This window comes from Rhipicephalus microplus, chromosome 7 (genome assembly GCF_043290135.1).
Source record: "Rhipicephalus microplus isolate Deutch F79 chromosome 7, USDA_Rmic, whole genome shotgun sequence".
Lineage (NCBI taxonomy): Eukaryota > Metazoa > Arthropoda > Arachnida > Ixodida > Ixodidae > Rhipicephalus > Rhipicephalus microplus.
In genome coordinates this window covers 24,726,888-24,739,371 of record NC_134706.1, presented here as the reverse complement: position 1 = coordinate 24,739,371, position 12,484 = coordinate 24,726,888, and positions in this window count along the sequence as shown.

Below are 12,484 nucleotides of genomic sequence, written 5' to 3'. Positions count from 1 at the left end.
GCACCGGCATGGTGGCCGTTTGGGAAAGGATATAGATAAGGTTTGGGCATTTGGAAGAGGAGGGCTGAACTCTTTGGAGAGGATAGGAAGGAGAGTGTCTCTACTTTCTCTATATTAAGGAAATTTAGGCAAGCATGCATGCCAGTGCACTTTATCAAATGTTTTGCACTAGATAGCGACAGTGCGTCGGTACATCCAGCTGGAGATGACAAGGACTTGAAGAATTACAGGCCGATTAGCTTGCTCTCTGTAGTATACAAGCTATTTACAAAGGTAATTGCTGGCAGAGTAAAGAAAACATTAGAATTCAATCAACCAAAGGAACAAGCGGGATTTCCAACAGGCTACTCAACAATCGACCACATTCATACTATCAATCAGGTAATAGAGAAATGCTCAGAATATAATTAACCACTATACATAGCCTTCATAGATTACGAGAAGGCGTTTGATTCAGTAGAAATATCAGCCGTCATGCAGACACTGCGGAATCAGGGCGTCGATGAAGTATATATAAACATGCTAGAAGAAATCTACAGGGGATCAACTGCTACAATAGTACTTCATAAAGAAAGCAACAGAATACCAATCAAGAAGGGTGTAAGGCAGGGGGACACAATCTCCCCAATGCTATTTACCGCGTGCTTACAGGAGGTTTTCAGAAGCCTAGAATGGGAACAGTTAGGGATAAGAGTTAATGGGGAGTACCATAGTAACCTGTGCTTCGCCGATGACATTGCATCTGAGTAACTCAGGGGACGAATTGCAACTCATGATTACGGAGTTAGACAAGGAGAGCAGAAAGGTGGGTCTTAAAATGAATCTGCAGAAAACGAAAGCAATGTACAACAACCTCGGAAAAGAGCAGCGGTTCGAGATAGGTAATAGTTCACTTCAAGTTGTAAAAGACTATGTCTACTTAAGGCAGGTAATAACCGCGGAGCCGAACCACGAGATTGAAGTAACTAGAAGAATAAGAATGGGGTGGAGCACATTTGGCAAGCACTCTCAAATTATGACAGGTAGATTGCCACTATCCTTCAAGAGGAAGGTAAATAACAGCTGTATGTTGCCGGTACTTAGCTACGGAGCAGAAACCTGGAGACTTACAAAGAGTGTTCAGCTTAAATTGAGGACGACGCAGCGAGCAATGGAAAGAAAAATGGTAGGTGTAACCTTAAGAGACAAGAAGAGAGCAGAGTGGATTAGGGAACGAACGGGGGTTAAGGATATCATAGCTGAAATCAAGAAGAAGAAATGGACATGGGCCGGGCATGTAGCGCGTAGACAGGATAACCGCTGGTCGTTAAGGGTAACTAACTGGATTCCCAGAGAGGGCAAGCGGGCGAGGGGGAGACAGAAGGTTAGGTGGGCAGATGAGATTAAGAAGTTTGCGGGTATAAATTTGCAGCAGCAAGCACAGGACCGGGTTAACTGGCGGAAGATGGGAGAGGCCTTTGTCCTGCAGTGGACGTAGTCAGGCTGATGATGATGATGATGATGATGATGATGATGATGATGATGATGACATCCAGCTTACCCATCCTGACATTTTGACACTCGCATTTATCGGTGGTTCGCGATAAGTCGAGTTACTGCTATCACTACTCATCGGTGGTGAAAGTGGTGGTGTCGTTGGCTTGGCAGGCCGCGCAAGCCTCTTACGACTTTGTGATGACAAGGGCGACGAAATGCATAACGTTTTGCAAGCGTGCTCTGAGGAGCATTGTTGTATCGGCGTGACTTCGCTCGAGCCAGTGATAAAGTGAGAATAGCGTGTCCCTTTGTCACAGAACGAGCGCTCAAAAAGGGCGCGCCGCCAAATTCCCGCGACGAAACGCCGGAGTGATGCCGCGAGGTCAAAAGGAAAAGAGAAAAAAGAAAACAAGCTCCCCGGACACGCACCTCTCCTCTCGGAAGCGTGGCTTCGCCAACGAACCTCCTCACCCCACATCGGCGGCCGAGCAAGCACTGGAAATTTCTAGAAGGAAAGGGGCGTGGTCATGCCGAGTTGAGTCATCCGACGCGGAGGGCATTCGAACCGTCTCGCCCTCTCCCCAGCCTTCGCTGCGTATCGCGCCGACGAAATGACGAGAACCTTCTGGAATCTCGCGCGGAAGGTATTTAATCGAGCGGCCGAGACGAGAGAGCAGGAGAAGAAGACGGAAGTTAGCGCCAGAGCGCGTAGGGATTCCGCCGTGTAGTCGGCGAAGGTTTTGTCCGTGGAGACAAAGCAGGAGAAGATGATTTCCACCTCAGGGGTAACGACTCGAGCTACAGGCAAGAGTGTGTGTTTACCGCTATCGAGCGAAGACGCGTGGCAACAGCTGCGTGTGTGAAGCCGACGTGTTTCCGGCGAAGAAGTTTGAAGCTTGGAGAGAGACCAATTGAAGACGCGAGGTTTCCTGGAAGAGAAACTTCGGCGAGGTTTCCTGGAAGAGAAACTTCAGGGGACAGCGGAACGACAACAACGCTGGACTTTGAGTGAGTGATTCTCGGAAGAGTATCATCCAGACTTTTGGTTCCAAGAACTTTGGACTGAATAGGTTTTCTATCCCTTTAGTCTTTAAGTGTCTTGGTTGTTCAATGCATGCGACTGCATTGTAGTGCGTATTGTTGTCTGTGTCCGTTGTTTCGAGTGTGGCTGATTGTACTGTGTAGTACGTTGTTGGTGTGTGACATATTGTATTCAACTATTGTGGAGTGTGCATACTGGTGTATTGTTTTTGGTCTGCCATTATTGAGAATATAATTTCGTTTGTTTATCAACTCTCGGCTCTGACTTGTTCTTTGGGCCACAGCCGGCGTCCGCTGGCGCGCCAAATAGGACCACTCCTAAATTGTCCACGCTTTCGTGGTGCGGTTCGGGGGGCCGATACCTCGGCCCTTGGAATTAGCCCGGCGATCGCCTCCCTAATTAACGGGACATGTGTGACAATTAATCTGGCGTCCGCGACAGGACCTTTTGGTGCACAGTGTGTCCAAAGTAGTGAGAAAGAGCCTCGAGTTGTTGATACTGCTATCGGAACGATTTTGTGTTTTGTTCAGTGTTCTCGTTAACGAGTGCAGGAAAGTGTTCCGATAGACTGATTTAGGCAGATACTTTTTGCACGCGGCAAGGTTTTATTTGCGAGTTGCGAGACACAATGGATCTCGAAAAGTTAGTCGCTCTTGGTGAGAAGATGGGTCTTTCTGGCGCCGAACTACGGAAGTCGGTCACCCAGAAGGAGAAAGAAGAAAAAGAGAGGGCCAAAGAAGAAAAGGCAGCTGAGCTGGAAAAAGAAAGGTTGGCGGTCGAAAGAGCCAAAGTGGAAAAAGAAGCTGAATTGGAACGCGAGAGGTTGGCAGCTGAAAGGGTCAAGGAAGAAAAAGCAGCTGAGTTGGCACGAGAGAGGTTGGCAGCTGAAAGGGCGAGAGAAGAAAGAGAAGCAAAGGAGCGACAGCTGAAAGAAGAAAGAGAGGCAAAGGAGCGACAGCTGAAGGAAGAAAGAGAGCAGCAATTAAAGTTGGAGCTGGAGAGAGAAAAGTTGGCAGCCGAAAGGGCGAAAGAAGAAAGAGAAGCGGAGATGGCTGAAAGGGAACGGCAGCAGCAGCACGAAATGGAACTCGAGCGCCTCCGTTTGCAACAGCGAAGTGAAACTCCCGTCCAAGCTAGAGTTGAAAGCAGCGAACGGGAAGATCACGGTTTCCGCTTGAACCCAAGCAAGCTGCTTGTTGCGTTTGATGAAAGGAAGGACGACCTTGACGCGTACCTTCACCGATTTGAGACGATTGCGAAGAGCCAGAATTGGCCGGAACATCAATGGGCAACTGCTTTGAGTACTTGCTTGAGTGGTGAAGCGCTCAGTGTGTACGGCAGGCTGACGCCGACCGATGCAGCCAACTACGCAAAGGTGAAAGCTGCTTTGCTGAAGCGATTTAGATTTACTGTGGAAGGATTCCGGGACAGATTTCGGACAGGAAAGCCAGCTGATGGTGAGACGGCTACGCAGTACGCCGCCCGACTTAGCCATTATTTCGACAGATGGATTGAACTTTCAGGGACAGCGCAGGAGTACGATGAACTTAGAGAGCTCCTAATTAGAGAACAATTTCTTACCAGTTGCCACCCAAGCCTGTCGCTGTACTTGAAAGAGAGGAAGGCTGAGTCACTTGAAGGCATGCTTGAATTGGCTGATCAATTCTTGGAAGCGCAAGGTGCCACTAATTTGGCCAAGGTCAAGAAGGATTGTCCCGAAGATTCGAAGAAATCGGCTCCCGAAGAAAAGAAGCGTGCACCAGAGAGCATTCCGCGATGTTTTCTGTGTAACCGAGTGGGTCATCGCGCGAAAAACTGTCGAACGATCTTTACGAGCCCTACAGTAGTAAAATGTTTTAAGTGTGGTCAGACTGGGCACAAAGCAGACGCATGTCGAAACTGAGCGAGTCAAACTCACCAGGTATCCTGTGTGCTAGCAGCACCGAAATCCGATGATAATGCCGTCACCGACGGATTTGTAGAGTTGAAAAATGGGGAAAAAATCCCTATTGTGGGTGCTGTAATGACAAAACGGCCAACCGGTGTTTCGAAGGGAATGCCAACGCTGCCTGGAAAAGTTGCGGACAAAAAGATTACGGTTTTAAGAGATACCGGTAGCTCCACTGTTATCGTGCGAAGAAATTTGGTGCGGGAGAGTGAGTTAACAGGCAAAACGAAACCGGTTTGCCTAATTGACCGTACGGTTCGGATGCTTCCCGAAGCAGAGATTGAGGTGGAAACCCCGTACTTCAGCGGGAAGGTTACCGCTCTATGTATGACGACCCCCCTTTACGACCTTGTCATCGGAAACATCGACGGGGCGCGAGGACCGAATGATCCGGAATGTTTGGGAGAAGACCCTAAGATAGAGCCCTCGCCAACCCAGCGACCGCGAGATACAGTGGAGGAGCATCCCGTGACGGATCTCACTAGAGCCCAAGGTGAAGCCGCGGCGCAAGAGACAGCGAATGAGAAAATGATCGAGTTGAATGAGTTCACGCGCTGGGCAGCTGGACGTACGTTGGCACGACCCCAACCGACCGACAGTGTAAAAATGACGGAGTCGGCCAGCCAGGCCCAATGTCGTGACGCGAACAAGCGGGTGAATAACCGGGCAGGATCGGTTGAGCGCCATGACCCGTTAGCAGTGTCGGAAGTGACAACGATGGCTGAGACGCCGCCTCAGATATCGTCGTTGGAAAGGGCTCGCCGAAAAAGAACGTGGAAACACAAGAAGAGATCGAGCGAGCACCGCAAGAAAGGGCGCAAGCGCCGCTCAAAGTACGCAGGATAAGTGCTGAAATCGAATCAGAATGTGTTTGGCAGTGCTGAGTGACATATGTTGTGTTAATGTTGTGTTATCCTGTGTCACAAGTGTCGAAGTGTCTGTGCTGTGATGTGATGTATAGTGTTGTATAATTGTTGTAAAGACAGAACCTTGTACGTTTGTATTGTTTGGAATGTGTGATGGAGTGTTGTACTCATGTACCTGTGGTTATATTTCATGTGTTGTGAGATTGAGTTACAATGTACAATTGTCTTGAGTGATCTGTTGTGAATGTGAAGTGTCATGAGCGACGGTTTGTGTTACAGTCTTTCAGAGTGTGTGGTGACTGTTCGCGCTCGTTTGTGTGGTTTTGAATATTATAAGATAATATTCTTAAAGTGGGGGGCAGTGTCACAGAACAAGCGCTCAAAAAGGGCGTGCCGCCGAATTCCCGCGACGAAACGCCGGAGTGACGCCGCGAGGTCAAAAGGAAAAGAGAAAAAAATGCCGCCATATCCACGAAGTGAATGATGATGAGTGGGCGAAGCTCCGGAGGTAAACCTGGTAAACCATGAATCCTCCGTACATTTTGCCCACTCGATTTTATTGGAAGGCTCCCCCTAGCGTACGTCGCCGCACTATATCGAACGATGACACGCGCCATATGTGGCATCATTCCTATTTTATAACACCTCGCATCTTTCATAATCAACTACACGTACCGCCGTCTAGTTTATAACATCTTGCATCTTTTGGACGGACGGACGGACGGACGGACGGATGGACGGATGGAAGGATGGACGGATGGATGGATGGACGGACGGACGGACGGACGGACGGACGGACGGACGGACGGACGGATGGATGGACGGATGGATGGACGGACGGACGGATGGACGGATGGATGGATGGACGGATGGACGGATGGATGGACGGACGGACGGACGGATGGATGGATGGATTGATGGATGGATGGATGGATGGATGGACGGACGGATGGACGGATGGACGGATGGATATGGCTGTACCCTTTAGATCGGGCGGTGGCTAGCGTAATACTACGCTAGCCACTATATGTAGCCACTGTATGTAGTCCCCTGTATGTAGCCACGAGAGGTGGCTACATACAGGGGACGCACAGCCCACGCCTTAAGGAGCTTCGCTCCTAAAAAGAAAACAAGCTCCCCGGACACGCTCCCTCTCCTCTCGGAAGCGTGGCTTCGCCGACGAACCTCCTCACCCCACATCGGCGGCCGAGCAAGCACTGGAAATTTCTAGAAGAAAAGGGGCGTGGTCATGCCGAGTTGAGTCATCCGACGCGGAGGGCATTCGAACCGTCTCGCCCTCTCCCCAGCCTTCGCTGCGTATCGCGCCGACGAAATGACGAGAACCTTCTGGAATCTCGCGCGGAAGGTATTTAATCGAGCGGCCGAGACGAGAGAGCAGGAGAAGAGCGGAAGTTAGCGCCAGAGCGCGTAGGGATTCCGCCGTGTAGTCGGCGAAGGTTTTGTCCGTGGAGACAAAGCAGGAGAAGAAGATGATTTCCACCTGAGGGGTGACGACTTGAGCTACAGGCAAGAGTGTGTGTTTACCGCTATCGAGCGAAGACGCGTGGCAACAGCTGCGTGTGTGAAGCCGACGTGTTTCCGGCGAAGAAGTTTGAAGCTTGGAGAGAGACCAATTGAAGACGCGAGGTTTCCTGGAAGAGAAACTTCGGCGAGGTTTCCTGGAAGAGAAACTTCAGGGGACAGCGGAACGACAACAACGCTGGACTTTGAGTGAGTGATTCTCGGAAGAGTATCATCCAGACTTTTGGTTCCAAGAACTTTGGACTGAATAGGTTTTCTATCCCTTTAGTCTTTAAGTGTCTTGGTTGTTCAATGCATGCGACTGCATTGTAGTGCGTATTGTTGTCTGTGTCCGTTGTTTCGAGTGTGGCTGATTGTACTGTGTAGTACGTTGTTGGTGTGTGACATATTGTATTCAACTATTGTGGAGTGTGCATACTGGTGTATTGTTTTTGGTCTGCCATTATTGAGAATATATTTTCGTTTGTTTATCAACTCTCGGCTCTGACTTGTTCTTTGGGCCACAGCCGGCGTCCGCTGGCGCGCCAAATAGGACCACTCCTAAATTGTCCACGCTTTCGTGGTGCGGTTCGGGGGGCCGATACCTCGGCCCTTGGAATTAGCCCGGCGATCGCCTCCCTAATTAACGGGACGTGTGTGACACCTTTCGTCACTAGTTGTGTGACGAGCAGGCAGTTGATCTCGCGAAATCCTTCGGAACCGCAAACAAAAAACAGGAAAAAAACGTTGAAACGAAATGAAGGCGTAAAAGACGTAACTACTGTGATTCACAGGTAGGCAGAGTTTCGCTGCTGTCGAAGCAATGATTTCGTGAGCAACAAAGTGGAATGTCACACGAAGCACAACAAGCAACCTGATACTTGCAGCGCGTAGCTAAAGTACCAAGAAGGATGCTCGATGAGAACGCACAGGTATCCCAGGACAAGCGTGAACTAACAACCGTCCATTGATCACGTCCTTCGGCAAGCCGAAGATTCCGCCCAGGTCCAGCGGTTTTCAGGCCGTCACTTGAGGCACCGCCATTATTATCGACGGATGGCGTGACGGGACAGGAGTGAATGCCCTCTATGCCCGCCTCACCCAATAAAAACCGCCAGACTCTCTTCAAGTGTGTGTGTGAGAGAGAGAGCAACCTTATTTTAAAAAGTCACAGCTTTGCCGCATAGGTGAATCAATGAACGTCATAGCAACGAATTGGATGATCACGTGCTGAATGACAAGCAGATCGAAACCTGCCCCGTGTTTCTCGGACACAAATGACGCATGAATCATACTCAAACGTAAAGATGAACACGAGTGGGTATCTCTGTTGTTACTTCGCTGCGTGTGAAAAGCGCGCTCTTTTCGCAGACGGAGACTGTACAATGATTGTACTGAACTTTTTGCGCAGGGTAACTACAACAGAATCATTCCGGTGAATGCCTAAGCCATCTATACGATCCGCCCCACGGCGAGATAAGGGCGCGCAAGTGAGCGTTCACCCCCCTCCACTCCGCGGGGCAAAGTACGCGTGGGAGATTAGAGCACGTACCACTGCGTCGTGACGATGTGCCGACACGTGCTCATCGCGCCATCTTGCTGATAATGCTGAAAACACGATAGTCCCCCCCTCCCCGTCGAGATTCCCGGCACCAGCGGTCAGTAGAAGATATAAATAGCTTGCCGTTTGAATGTTGAAGGAGGTACTCATTCGTAGCTCAGTGGCTAAAGCCTCGCACTCACACTTCAGAGGTCCAATGTTCGATTCCGTGCACCGGAGTCCCTTAGGGGCGAAGCTCCTCTTAGTCTAACCTTGTTATGCGTCACGCGTAACCGAGAGAGAAGAGAGGAGACAGAAAAAGAGGCAGTGTCTCCTGAACAGTAATATAGACGGCGCTGTCTCATAGAAGTACATACACAACGCAGTTCATTGAGGATATTGTAAATGGCACTGTACCACTACTCATCGATTGGCTGCTGCGTGAGCTGTGCCTGGGTACGCGGAGAACGAGTGCCTCTCTGTCTCTTGAGTAGTCGCTGTACTTGCTGGATTGTTGGTGGGGCTTGGAAGAAGCAGAGCGGTGGGCGCTTTGAAGACGCTTGCGCTCGGCTTTCTTGGCTCGCGGGTCGTCGGTGTTACCCGCGTGCCGTTTGCATTCTCGAATGCAATCAGACGCATGAACGCATGCATGGATAGACGAACGCCTCGCCCCGCTTATCTTCATTCACTCCGCGGATGTAATGTGATATTTAGGGGCGAAGCTCCTTAAAGCGGCACCCGTTTGTCCCTCGTAGTCGTAGTAGTAGTCGTAGTGTGTAACGAGGACGAGGAGGAGGAGGATTGAAAGAAGAAGGACAGTTACATTTTGACCTCCAAGGTGGTGCCGGTGAGAGATTTCTTCTGTGCGTTGTTGAACAGTGAAAGATAGTGCTCAATGTACCTGCCAATGGCTGCTAAGGGAGAATGAGAGACAGGAGAACTCGGCTTTCAGTTGAGGCGCACGCTGCGAATTTTTTATTGTTCAACAACGCACAGAAGACAAGAAAGGTTTGCTACGTTATACTCGCTGGGCGTAACCTTCTAGGTTCTAGAAAGGTTTAGCGAGCGTTGGGCCGCAGTGCCATGAATACAGTGAACTAGTATATACCATGAACTGGAGGTGGTTAAAGGTGGGAAGTAGGCACGAAGCGCAAGCCGTAAGAAAGTGTGCGTGTGCCTCCTCTCGTTCAGTCCTTGGAATGTCCGCTGGATGGCGGTGCTTCTATATGAGGAATATATGATGAAAAAATGCGAGATGGTGGTACTTGGAGTGTTGAATAGGTGGACGAACGGGTACACAGACAGATGCATGGACGGACGCATCGATGGCTGCACGGACTGATAAACGCATGGACGGACGCAGGTGTGGATGCATGGACGTAAGCAGGAACGGACGCACAGATGAACGTGTGGACGCACGAACAGACGCAGGCACGGATGGGCGGATGGATGCATGGGCGGCCACACTGACGCACGCATGGATGGACGGAAGCAAGAACGAATGGACGGACAGATGCTTCGCCCCGCTATCCATCATTCACTCCGTGGATATGCTGCCATTTTTTTCTGGATTATTGTTTTGCCGCGTTTTGATATATATAGATATGTGTACATATACGGTGACCGACGGCGACGCCGATGTCGACGCTGGTGGCCAAATCCAGCCAAGAGTGTCCATATAACTGCTGTCGCAAAGAAATAGTGTACATATTCATGTGTGTTTTAGCAACGCTATGAAAGTGTCGACCATGCAGGACCCGACGCTCTTAGATAGTTGTTTTTCTATTAAACTTCTGTGGTTGAAGTGAACTCTCAGCGTCGCCTGCCACGTGCTGGCGTCTGACGCTGGTTTCACCGTGTTCCCTGCATTCTTCATTTTAGAGGCGAAGCTATCTTAGGGGCGAAGCTGGGCATGACTAAGATCAGGCGTGACTCGATCTTAGTCATGCCCAGTTATATAAGCAAATATGTTGTCAGCCGGGTTTTCTTAAATTATTGCAGTCACGTTTGTTGTTATAACAACATCACGCACAATCGTTTATGATTGATTAATGATTGATTTGGGGGGTTTATCGTCCCAAAGCCACCATATGGTTATGAGAGACGCCAGGGCTCCAGCAATTTCGACCACCTGGGTTTCTTTAACGTGCACCCAAATTTGAGCACATGGGCCTACAACATTTGCGCCTCTATCGGAAATGTAGCCGCGTCAGCCGGGATTCGATGCCGCGACCTGCGGGTAAGAAGAAGAAAATAAACTTTATTTGTCGAATCCAGACGATTCGAGTCCGGCGTTTTTTAGTGGGCCTGGGCACCCACCGCGGATGCGGTTCCGAGACCTTGTATCGAAGCGGCTTCCTCGGCACACTGGACGGCCCAGAGTTGTGCTGTCAGGTTCGAGCTGAGCAGTGCGGCCTTCCAACGCGAGCGGAGGCTGGCGGTGGAAGAGTGAGATGAATCGGCACTTTCGTATTGTTTATTAGGCCCTGACACTCCCACAGCATGTGACTAAGGGTGGCAACCTCGCCACATGACGTGCATCTGTTTGTAGTGTATATGTCTGGATACATGGCTTGCATGAGTCTAGGGTTTCTTTTTGAATCTGTTTGTAATTGTCTGAAGTGTACCACTTGCGTTCTGTTTAGCCTTTCGTGAGGAGATGGGTATATACGTCTTTGTAACTGGTAATGTGTGGTGATGTCGTGAAACCTGGTCATACGAACCTCCCATGCCCAAATGTCTGCAGTTCCCCGCGGGGGCTCGTCGTCCTCCGGCGATGCTCGGTGAGTGAGGCCTCGAGCAACGCGGTGAGCCGCTTCGTTGGGGGTGCTCAGTCCGGTATGTGCCGGGATCCATAACAGGTGCCTTCGGTTATCGAAGTTGACCTCTCCTGGATGTATGGGATGTCGTTGGAGTATGTGAAACGCCTCTTGCGAGATGCGTCCGTGGCGCAAAATTGCGAATTGCTGTTTGCGAATCACTAATCACGTATGTGGCATTGGTCTGTGTGAGGGCCAGTGCTATAGCCGCTTCCTCTGCCGCTTCAGCGTGTGCCGTGTTCACAGTGAGGCTTGTGATGTACTTGCCACGATGGCCGGTAACTACCGCCACGAAACTCTTTTTATTGGTATAACGCGCAGCATCAGTGAAAACCGCTTCAGTGTCGTTGGAGTAGCTTTGAGTAATGTGTTGTGCCCTGGCTTTACGCCGTCCCGTATGGTGTTGGGGGTGCATGTTGCGAGGCAATGGGGGTACGTATACTTGCTCGCGTACCGATCTTGGAATTTCGACTTTGATACCGTGCTGCGTATGGTACGTGATGCCAAGTTTTTCGAGTAGGTGTCGGCCTGGGCGGGTCTTGGATAGGCGCTCGAGCTGGGAAACTTGTTGCGCCTCCACGAGTTCCTCGAGGGTGTTATGCAACCCTAGCTCTAGGAGTTTGCTGGTGCTAACTCCGGGCGCGAGTCTCAACGCGAACTTGTACGTCTTGCGTATCAGGGCGTAAGGCCGCGTTCACACTGAGCATTCTGGCCGCCGAAAGTGCTCCGAATCCGGTTCGGCGGCGGCGAGATCCGCCGAAATGGCCCTCTCCGCGCCGATCGCTCTCGGACCAATTTTTGCGGCGGCTGCCGGCGAATCGGTCACCGCGGACCAATAGGAGCGCTAGTCAAGGAATTTTGAAAAATGGTGGTCAAGCCCTACTCACTTGTTATGCCGCAGTGCACGTAACTGAATGTTGAAACCAACGGGAGTTTAACCTACTCTGTGCCTACTTCGCGTCCGTATTTCGTGGAAGAGGTGATCGAGCTTGCTGTTGTCGTGACCGAGCTTGTTGTGGTCTTGCAGAGCAAAACGAACCCACCAACGCCGCTGGCGTCGGTGGTTTTCTGCTCTTCGTGCATTACAAGACAGCCACTTGCCAGCAAAGTAAGCAGTACTGTCTTTTCTTGCTTCTTGCGTACGAGAATCGTCGAAGTATACACCACCGGATAGCTTAGTGGCGTTTGCGAGCCGCGACAACAACCGGGTGACAGCGCATCCATCCCGCGTTCGCCCCGTGGTAGATGGCATATTCGGCGGCGCGGGGCGCG